This window comes from Camelina sativa, chromosome 5 (genome assembly GCF_030686135.1).
Source record: "Camelina sativa cultivar CO46 ecotype springtype chromosome 5, ASM3068613v1".
Lineage (NCBI taxonomy): Eukaryota > Viridiplantae > Streptophyta > Magnoliopsida > Brassicales > Brassicaceae > Camelina > Camelina sativa.
In genome coordinates, this window is record NC_141884.1 from 20113565 (window position 1) to 20125778 (window position 12214).

Genomic DNA, 12214 nt, shown 5'->3' on the forward strand with positions numbered 1-12214 from the left:
TGTATCCAATAATCATATATATTGTATTAAAGACAAAACGCAGACAAAATTAAATTCTATTTAATATTCTATAAGTTACAGTTTGACTGTCTTTAAAACGTATGTACTAAATGAAAATAAAAATAGCATAATTGCTTAATCTCCCCATAAAATAATATAAAACAATAGTTTCACAAAATAATTTTATGGTAATTATACTATTTATTTTAAAATGATTAGAAAATAGAGATAATATATTGAATCTAAAAACATTAAATTTGACACACTTTTTTTTCATGAATTTTATTCAAAATTTAATGTGAGATATAGTATAAGATATTTCAAAAAAATTTATGACATGAGCCATATTTTAGTTTGCATTATTCCAATTTTTTTATATTAAGGGTGATTATAAGATTAGAGAGTAAACACTCGAGCATATGATAAATCGTGAGTACACTTATCAAATATTCAAAATAATCATTGGTGATTCTTCTGTTACCTTCTAAAACATATTGTCTAGATTCATAATCTCATTCGTATAGTACAAAATTCAGGTTTTAGAAGTTTAATTAATTGATTGGATGAATTTGAGTCGGCTATTTTTTTTTCTCACGTATATTATTTTAAAATCATCAAAATCTGATGGAAAATTCAACATATAGATATAATAAGTTTAAATATAGTTAATTATAAAAAAATATTTAGATGTAAGTTAAAATAAATTAGAAATGTAGTTATGTCAGAAAAATAATTGGAATGTATCTATTGTTGATATCAATTTTTCTGATTTTGCCTTCCCTTCCATCTACACCAATTGACATGTTGGAGAGTTCATTTTTTGATAACTAAAAGAACATAATAAATAAGAATAGAGACAAAGACCAAGAAATAACCCATCATCATAGAAGTATAACACATTTTAAGCATTCATATAGAGTTTCTAATTCACAAAAAAATTGTTAGGAGGCTAATTAGAGAAAATCAAACCGTAGCAACATATTGTGGAGTCAAAAAGAAAATCAAATATTAAAATTGAGTTAAAGAATATATAAAGTTGTAAAACCACTCGCAAAAAGATAAATATTTATCAATTATTTTTCTTGATGATTGAGACTAAAACATAATTTTTATTTATTTACTTTAATGTTATTGAGTTTCGATAATACTTTTCTAATTATAGAGACCTGCTGAATCATCATATAATTATTGATCACATCCATATATTACAGCTTTGAAAAAGATGTAGGGAAAGATGAGATTTATCTGGTAATATTTGTAGACTACTTTCAATACTCAATTTTCGTTTCGAACGTCTGATATATGGTCTCTACACAAACCTTATGTGTGCTAAGACTATCTCCAATATATATTCTATTTTTTATTCTAAAATAGAGTATAGTTTTTTCAATGATCAAACTATTTTATACTCTAAAATAGAATTAGTATAAAAAATTAAAGTTGTATATAGAGTAATTCTACCATTTACTCTATTTTAGAATAATATATTTTATAGACGTAGAGCAAATGTTACTCTATAACAAAGTATTAATTTTAAAATAGAATGGGATTGGAGATGCTCTAAGAACCTAACAATTTATCACAAAACAATAAAATCCAAAAGAACAAAACTTTGAGGGAATTAATTACTTCAATAAAAAAATTTTGATATGTTTTGTTTATTTTATTTTGCGTCCAAACATTAAAAAACATATATATATAAAAGTATTAAACATTTGTTTTAAAAAAATCATATTAAAAAATAAATTTCAAAAATAAATTTCTAAAATTAAAATATATCATAATTAATAAAAATAAAATTAAATATATCTCGCACATCGCGTGAACCTATTTCTAGTAAATAATATACTATGAGTTGATAAAAAAAAAAATTCGCGCGTGATCATCTATGCAAAAGATTTACCAATATTAGAGAGCCACATGTCTCCTTTCTTATAAATTAGCTTAGATGATTCTCGATTAGTTTTTCTTTAGATATTTATTTGAAATAAAACAAAATCAATAAAAATCCAAAATTAAATAGACCAATTTCTGGCTGCTATTTTTCTCAACAATACGAACGAAAGCCTATTATGCATTTTATTTTAATATTTTCCACAATTTAATGATTTAACCATCGATTATTAAGGTTACAATTTTCAGTATTTAATATTTAATCCTATATACACTAAATTTATTCTTAGAGTACTCTCTCTAGTAAATATGTTTCTGGTCAGTTTGAAAGACCAAACAAAAGCCTCTGCAAGCTGTGTTAAATTTAATCCTTTCTTTATCAACGAGGGTTACTATTTTTAGTAAACATACCAAATGTCAGTTTGAAAGACCAAACAAAAACCTCTGCAAGCTGTGTTAAGTCTAATGCCTTAGGAGAGATTGGTATCAAGTTCATAAATTTGTTGTTGATGACAAAAAAGCATCCGGAGTCTGCATTTATTTACTCAGAACTCATGGAAGTAATCCACCTTGCCATTCTTGCTGGTTACAATCCAGAGCACTCAAACAGAACTGCTCCTACTCTCTCTGCAGACCTGTGTTTACGATCTGCAGATACATTTAATAGTAAAAAAGTGGCTATTCATATGGATTGGGGTGAGAACTCCTGCAGGAAAAAATCTACAGATCCGAATCATAAAGAATCTGAGAGTTATTTTGCAGAGATTGACATTCGTTTACCAAAATGTGTATCAAAAGCTTTCAGTCGGAAAATTATTGTAAGGGATGAAAGAATTTGATTTCATCACTTCTCATGCAACGAGTACTGGTGACAACTATATTCTCAGTCAGCCTAAAAAAATAGGTTTTTTTCATTAGCTTGGATACTCTCTATCGGTGTTAGATTCGTGTGCCTTACGCTAATGGACATGTTTTACTCTATGATCGGTGTTTTGTTTCCGCAATGATTTGTTTACTGAGGATGCGGATGAACTAAATGAATCTTCTGCAACATCAGACTTAAAAGAACCTGGTCTACACGGAACTCTTATATCTGTCCATAGCAAAAGCTGCACATATTTAGCTTTCGAGGAAAGCAAAAGCTTATAGGAGAAGAAGAAGACAAATTGTGTATAAGTGTGTTATATCAAGACATTAAAAGCAACGAAGCATGATCGACCTACAGACACCAACGAAAACGAAACTCATATAAAAATCCAAACATCACAATCTTAATAGCTTGGAACCCAAGAAACAAACACATACCATCTGGTTATCGTCAGAAGACTCAAACCAGTATTCATGCATTAACCAACACGTTTTCACATCACTTTGCTGCATGCAGGTGTTAAGGATACGATTATGATACGATCGTATCATCTCTTCAATGTCTAATATCTACCTTCCTTCTATGTATATTCTTCCATAAGTAGCTTAGCCTAGAACCTTCCTCTGCTCTCTGTATATAAACGATCCTGTAATCACTCTTGTGAATATATCGAATACACTACATTTACATGGTATCAGAGCTTAGCCGATACCCTTAGATATTTTCCTTCCTTTCAGCAGTCTCTGCTCATTCCCTTCTCTCGTTCAGATCCATTTCTCTCTTCCTCTTTTCTCCCTTCCCAGATCTATTTCTCCTTCTGTTCTACCATGGCCGCTGCTGAAGCTGTTGACTTAACTCAAGGTCTTCTCAACATCAATATGATGAATATCACCAAGCTCACCTCTACCAACTACATCACATGGAGTCTCCAAGTCCACTCCCTCCTTGACGGCTACAATCTTGCCGGCTACATCGATGGCTCTTCCCTTCCGCCAGATCAAACACTCAACTCCACCAATCCACCAACACCAAATCCTGCATACGCTATGTGGAGACGCCAAGACAAGTTGATCTACAGTGGGCTTCTTGGCACTCTCTCCCCTGCTCTACAATCTTTGGTCTCCAAAACCAAATCCTCTGCTGAGATGTGGAAACATATCACCTCTACCTACGCAAATCCAAGCTGGGGCCACATCCAACAGCTCCGCCTGCAACTCAAACATGCCTCCAAAGGTGAGAAGACCGTTGATGAGTATATGCAGTCTCTCACAACGAGATTTGACCAACTCGCTCTTCTTGGCAAGCCTCTTGCTCATGAAGAACAGCTCGACCTCATCCTTGGTGGCTTACCAGAAGACTACAGATCTGTGATTGATCAGGTCGAAGGTCGTGAAACTCCTCCATCCATTATCGAGGTTCATGAAAAACTCATCAGCAAAGAAGCTAAACTTTTGTCCCTCTCCATGTCTTCCTCTTCCACTGGTCCCATCTCTGCGAATGTTACCACCTACCGTCCGAAGTTCAACTCAGGGAAGCAACGCCAACATCAGACCTGGAACAACAACAACAACAACAAGCAACAATATCAACATCCTCGTCCAGAAAATCGCCAGACCAAAGGCTATCAAGGCAAGTGCCAACTCTGCGGTGTGTTTGGTCATAGTGCCAAACGGTGTTCCCATTTTCAGCAGTCCTCCTACGGCTCCCAACAAGGTCTCCTCCCGTCTCCGTGGCAACCTCGCGCGAACCTTTCTGTTGGTCATACACACAGTCCAACCCTTGGCTCCTTGATAGTGGGGCTACTCATCATATGACCAACGACCTAGGCAATTTGGCGTTGCACCAACCATATCAAGGAGATGATGCAGTCCTCATTGGTGATGGTTCGGGTCTTCCCATATCTCACACTGGTTCCCTATCCCTACCCTCTAACTCTAAACCTTTATCCCTCACAAATGTTTTATGCGTCCCTCACATACACAAAAACCTTATTTCAGTATATCGCCTATGTAACTCTAACAACGTTTCTGTTGCATTTTTCCCTACTCACTTTCAGGTGACCGATCTGATCTCGGGGGTCCCATTGCTCCAAGGCAGAACTAAAGGCGAACTTTACGAGTGGCCGGTTTCTCTATCCACAATCCAATCTTTCTTCGCCTCTTCATCCTCCAAACCATCTCTAAGAGACTGGCACTCTCGCCTAGGACACCCTTCCCATTCTATACTCAAAACAATTGTTTCTCGTTTTTTGCTTCCTCATTCCCAATCAGATTCACAGATCATGTTGTGTACTGATTGTGCTATCAATAAAAGCCATAAACTTCCATTTTCACAAACTACTCTCACCTCCACTCAACCACTTGAAATCATTTTCTCCGATGTATGGACATCCCCAATCATATCTGTTGATAACTTCAAGTATTACCTCATATTTGTTGACCATTACACACGATACACTTGGATTTATCCTCTCAAGACCAAATCTCAAGTTCGTGACACATTCATCACGTTCAAGTCACTCGTCGAGAATCGCTTCAAGACCCAGATCGGAGCTCTATACTCTGACAATGGTGGAGAATTCATTGCTCTCCGCTCCTTTCTGTCTACCGCTGGGATCTCTCATCTCACGTCACCACCACACACTCCCGAACACAATGGGATCTCTGAACGGAAGCATCGACACATTGTCGAGACCGGACTGTCTCTCCTAACACATGCCGGAATGCCACACAAATACTGGACTTATGCTTTCGCCGCCGCTGTCTATCTCATCAACCGTCTCCCTACGCCGGTGCTAAACATGGAGAATCCCCATCAAAAGCTGTTTGGTACCGAACCGAACTACACTAAACTCCGAGTCTTTGGCTGCTTATGCTTCCCTTGGCTGCGTCCATACACCAACCACAAGCTCGAAAATCGCTCCACTCCCTGCATCTTTTTGGGTTATTCTCTCTCCCAGAGTGCGTACTTATGCCTACAACAAAGTTCTGGCCGGATCTACGTATCGCGTCATGTCAAATTTGATGAGAGAAGCTTCCCCTTCCTCAATTCCACTCAGTCTCAACCCGCAAACACACCACCGTCTCCCTCACCTTCTCTTCATCTGCCTGCAATCCTCATACCAACTCCAACCTCTATCGTTAATCAGTCACCATCTCTACCTCCGCCACCGTCACCACTCGTAACGTCGCCACTGCCGGAACCTCCGACCTCCGATCCTCACAACCCAGTGGTCGTGGAAACAGACAACACTCAAGACGCCGATAGGGTTACAACCGATGTTACTGAATCTCATCATCATCCTCGCAACACTCCGGCCACTCAAACACGTCAACCCCCTCTTCTACAACAGTACACTCGTCGATCCAAACCCACAGGCCCATCAGACCAGGCCCATCCAAATCCCCTTTTACCAAACCCAAATCCACCTTTACCAAACCCAAACACACAACCAACAAACCCGAATCCACCCTTACTAGCCCCGCAACCTCAACCTCAAATACAACCAGCTCCACAACCTCTAGTCGCTGACAATCACCATCCGATGACTACTCGCCGGAAAAACAACATATCTAAATCAAAACCTAAGTTCAACCTCACCGCATCCCTATCCAACTACATCCCACCTGAACCAACAACAGTGAACCAGGCTTTGAAAGACCCCAACTGGCGTGGTGCCATGTCCACTGAAATTGATGCGTTTGCACGCAATCGCACGCTTGACTTGGTTCCACGTCCACCGAACCGTAACGTCGTTGGTTGCAAATGGTTATTTAAAAATAAATTTCTTCCTAGTGGTTCTCTTGGCAGGTGCAAAGCAAGGCTCGTCGCCAAAGGATTCACTCAGCAACATGGACGAGATTACACCGAGACCTTCAGCCTGGTGATCAAGTCTACCACGATACGTCTCGTCCTCGATGTTGCTGTCTCCAAAGCTTGGCCTATAAAACAGCTTGACGTCAATAACGCATTTCTGCAAGGCACACTGGATGAAGAGGTATATATGGAGCAGCCACCGGGTTTCATTAACTCAGACCATCCCGACTATGTCTGTCGTCTTTACAAAGCGATCTACGGACTAAAACAGGCACCCAGGACATGGTACACGGAGCTCAGGAACTACTTGGTGGGACTTGGTTTTGTGAACTCCCTCGCAGATACCTCTCTGTTCGTACTACAAAATGGGAAGGACTTTCTTTACCTCCTTGTTTATGTAGACGATATACTAATCACCGAGAGCAATGCAGCCAATATTCAACAGATCCTTAACTTGCTTGCTGAACGTTTCTCTGTTAAGGATCCTGAAGATCTCAACTATTTTCTGGGCATCGAAGCACACCGCACCCCACAAGGACTTCATCTCTCTCAGAGGAAGTATATAGTTGATCTCCTTCACCAATACAATATGACCGAAGCTAATGCTGTCCTCACACCAATGGCTTCTTCACCAAAGCTCACTCTCACCACTGGTAACACTCTCTCCGATCCATCGACTTACAGAAAACTTGTTGGCAGTCTTCAGTACCTCGCATTTACCCGGCTTGACATTGCATATGCGGTTAACCGTCTCTCTCAGTTCATGCACCGTCCTACCGATGCACACTGGCTAGCTGCCAAGCGAATTCTCCGCTATTTGGCCGGCACTCTGACACATGGTCTCTTCCTTTCTTCATGGACGCCGTTAACTCTTCATGCATTCTCCGATGCGGATTGGGCAGGCGATTCACACGATTATGTCTCTACCAATGCATACATTGTTTACTTAGGTAGCAATCCTATCTCTTGGTCTGCAAAGAAACAGAGTGGTGTTGCCCGCTCTTCAACAGAGGCTGAGTATCGATCAGTAGCAAACACCGCCTCTGAGATCCGATGGATATGCAATCTCCTCTCTGAGCTTGGGATACGACAAACAGCACCTCCGGTGATCTATTGTGACAATGTCGGTGCCACATTTTTGTGTGCCAATCCGGTGTTTCATTCTCGAATGAAACACATTGCCATCGATTATCATTTCATCAGAGGTCAAGTCCAGAATGGTCTTCTTCGAGTTGCTCATGTTCATACCACAGACCAACTTGCTGATGCCCTCACCAAACCGTTAGGACGTCAACGGTTTCTTCACCTAAGAAACAAGATTGGAGTAACTAAAGCCCCTCCATCTTGAGGGGGGATGTTAAGGATACGATTATGATACGAGTATCATCTCTTCAATGTCTAATATCTACCTTCCTTCTATGTATATTCTTCCATAAGTAGCTTAGCCTAGAACCTTCCTCTGCTCTCTGTATATAAACGATCATGTAATCACTCTTGTGAATATATCGAATACACTACATTTACAGCAGGTGCTGTTTGTTCTTGCAACGAGTACTGGTGAAAATATTCGATACAATGTGTAAAATGTTATACAAAGTGTATATGGAGCCGGTGATTGCAATTAGATAGAAAGAAGACCTTTGGCTTTGGCCAGACGTGCCGAAGAAGAAACAAAACCATGACTGACGAATAACGGAATAGCTATTCTCTGTTTTTTTCTCTGTTTTTCATGATTTATGTAGCCTTACAAACCGAAGTAGCTAGGTTGCCATTGGCACAGACGTATCACTTGAGGCTATCTGAATAAACTCCCAGTGGTGGCCTCTCTCACATGATTTGAGCGAGCTAGCATACAATGTAGTTTACAATTTTATACTTGTAACAAAAATCTTATATATACCTGAAAAAAAGACCTGAACTTTGTTTGTTTGATGATTTTTTTTGTAAACGATATTTGTAAAACTAGGCTAAGTTTAAGAACCTGGTAACTACGGGTCTGTAATTTCTGTCCATAGCAAAACCTACACACATATATTTTCTAATCGAAATCTTGATTCAGAGGAAAGCAAATGCTTATGAGAAGAAGAAGACACCAGTACTGTTTTATCTACATCTTTATATGTGATAAGTGTATGTTTTGATGTCTGAGACAATAAGAGAATGTTGAATAAATTGTGTATAGAATACTTATATCAAGGCATTAAAAGCAACAAAGACGACAAGAATTATCTCTCTGGTTTTGGAGAACATTGCCGATAAAAGAAACAGAGCAATTAGCAACTGAAACACAAGGAAATCTTATATATCTGTGATAAGCCATAAAAGGCATAAAAGCTACATTGAGTGAAACCAAAAGGAAGAAAAAGTATGAACAGGAATACAGGATGAGACCAGTTAGTGTAATGTTCCATCATTCCTTCTGTGATGAAGCATTCAAAAACAAACCAATATTGTTGGATTCTTCATCTCCATCCAGCAGTGTATATGATGACTTAATGAATTCAGTCCAGAAACCTTCAAAATCGTCTGCGATCACTTGTTTCTGCTCAAAGCTTATGAACTCAGAAAAGCCATCCAAGTTACAAAGAAAAGGCAACTGCTGCGGTAGCGGCTTCTGATCTTGTGTTGGAAGTTCACAGTACTGTTGTTGCTGAGGCTGCGGATGTTGAATCGTCATGACCTTGAGGAGTAGGAGTAGGAGGAGGAATCGGTGTACTTTGCTCTTGTTGTTGCTGCTGAGTATCGACACCATCTTCTTCTTCTTCTTCATTACTGAATAATGCATCAACGTCAAAGAACCTGTCCTCGTCAGACATATCAAACAAGTCTTCCTCGGTGCTGATGTCGTTTCTCAAGCGAGTCATGGCCATCTTGGATCTTGAACCTTGCGGAGGAGGAGGAGGAGGCAGACTCAGCTCTTCTTCTTGATGTTGAGTAACGCCAACATTTTCTTCCTCTAGCGTCGTCCTCTTCATGAGAAACTGTTGTTGCAGATACGCAAAATCAAAATAAGGATGCAGTTGGTGACCTTGAGGAGGAGGAGGGAGAATCGGTGCACTTTGCTCTTAAACATCTACATTAATCACATAACCCCAAGATCTTAAACATCTACATTAATCACATAATAGAATCATAAAGAGGGTTATAAAGTTTCTTAAACACACTAAGCTTGTATAAAGAATAACTCTCTTTATTGAATGTTTAGAAAATCTCTCAAAACTAAACAACTCACAAACTCTCTTTGTGTTTCGATATCGTTTGATACAACCCATCAAACGTATTTATAGGGAACTCTACTTAGCTCCTATTCCTATTTTGATAATGGAAAACTACTCTTTTCCTAATCCTAAATAAAACTTTTCCTTTTCTCTTAACTCAACTTGGTTAAGGAAAACTTAGGCTGAATCTTCTAGAAGCTTACCCAACAATCACCCCCTTAAGCTTCGAGTTCTTCTTTGAGAGGTCTTGAACGTCGATCAAGCTCCTCATCGTCTTGAACTGAATCCTTGCTAGGGCCTTTGTTAGTATGTCTGCACACTGATCTTCTCCTGGTACAAACTCCACTTCAATTTGCTCATTTTCAACACACTCTCGGATGAAGTGATAACGCTTGCTGATGTGTTTACTTCTTCCGTGGAAAACGGGATTCTTAGAGAGCTCTATGGCTGACTTGTTGTCAATGTATATGGTTGTCTTCTCACAATTCTGTCCCATAAGCTCACTCATCAAGTCTTGTAACCATATAGCTTGCTTCGCTGCTTCTGTTGCGGCCATGAACTCGGCTTCGCAGCTAGACAGAGCGACTGTTCTCAGTTTCTGTGAACACCATGTAATTGGTGTTTCTCCAAGATAGAACATATGGCCTGCAGTGCTCTTCCCATCATCAGGATCTGTGTTATGGCTGCTGTCACTGTAGCCAACTATCGTTTGTGATCCTCCATGCTTGAATACTAGACCGTACGATAGTGTTCCTTGCAAGTATCTCAAAATTTGCTTCAATGCTGCCATATGTGACTCTCTTGGATTTTGCATGTATCTACTCACTACTCCAACTGAGAAAGTGAGATCTGGTCTTGTGTGTAGGAGATACCTTAAGCAACCGATCCTCTGTCGATACATAGTAGCATCTTCTACCAGTTCTCCTTTGTTTCTAGACAATTTCAACCCAAACTCCATCGGAATATGGGTCAGATTACATTGATCTAAACCTGCTTCTTTGAGAATCCTTCGTGCATATGCTTCTTGCTTCAACTTGATGCCATCTTTTCCTTGATGCACTTCAATGCCAAGGTAGTAGGTGAGTAGTCCAAATTCTGACATCTCGAACTTGGACTCCATACTAGCTTTGAACTCTTGAATCACTCCCAGTGAGTTCCCAGTGACAAAAAGATCGTCAACGTATACAGCTACAAGAAGAAACTTCTCCCTGTCTGCCTTCCGATACACTGCACTCTCCTTATAGCACCTTTTGAAGTTCAAACCTCTCAAGATTTGATCAAGCTTTGTGTTCCACGCTCGTGGAGCTTGTCTTAACCCATATAAGGCTTTGGAAAGTTTAAAAACCTTATGTTCTTCTCCCTTCTTTTCAAAGCCTTCTGGTTGAGACACATAGACGTCTTCGTTCAGCTCTTCGTGCAAAAACGCCGTCTTGACATCGAGGTGGTGGATTTCCCATTCGCGAGAAGCAGCAATCCCCACAAGTAGTCTTATTGTCTCGACTCGAGCTACCGGTGCAAATACTTCGTCAAAGTCGATCCCTGATTGTTGCACAAAACCTTTTGCAACTAACCTCGCCTTGTATTTGTTGATGGAGCCATCTGCGTTCCTTTTAATCTTAAAAATCCATTTAAGACCAATGATCTTGACACCTTGTGGTTTTTCAACTAAGAACCAGGTCTTGTTCTTGTTAATTGATTTTATTTCTTCCACACAAGCGTTTGTCCACACTGTTAACTCCTTCGCCTCTTGATAGTTAACAGGTTCGTCATTGAGTGAGAGAAGGAGCTTCTCACACTCTGTATTAGCAAGAAGAAGATAATCATTAAGGTAGCTTGGTCGATTTACTTGACGACCCGATCGTCGAAGCTGCGGATAGCCGATCTCATCTTCCTGGACTTGTACATTGTTCTCCTCGCCCAAGTCATTCTCGACTTCTTCTTGCTCAGAATCACTCAATGTATCAATTTCGGTTTCACTCTGTTCTTGGTTCTGTTCTTGTTCCTGTTCGACATTACCAATAACTGCAGGTCCTTCTCCAACATCAATAGTTTCACCCCATCGTAGTTGAAACATACCGGGATCCCTCATTGATCCTTGTTCTGTCTTGTTCCAGCTCCAGCCCGTACTTTCATCAAACACAACATCGCGGCTGACAACAACCTTCCGTGTTGTTGGATCATAAAGCCGATATGCCTTGGATCCTGGCTCAATTCCAAGGTGTATTAACGGTTTTGATCTGTCGTCGAGCTTCTTTTGGTTTGTAGCCTGAATTTTCGAATATGCCAAACAGCCAAATACTTTTAAATGTTCAATGTTTGGCTTCACTCCTCGTAAACACTCATATGGAGTCATACCCTCAAGCACTCTCGTTGGTATCCGGTTGATCAGATGAGTAGCATGACGAACTGCTTCTCCCCA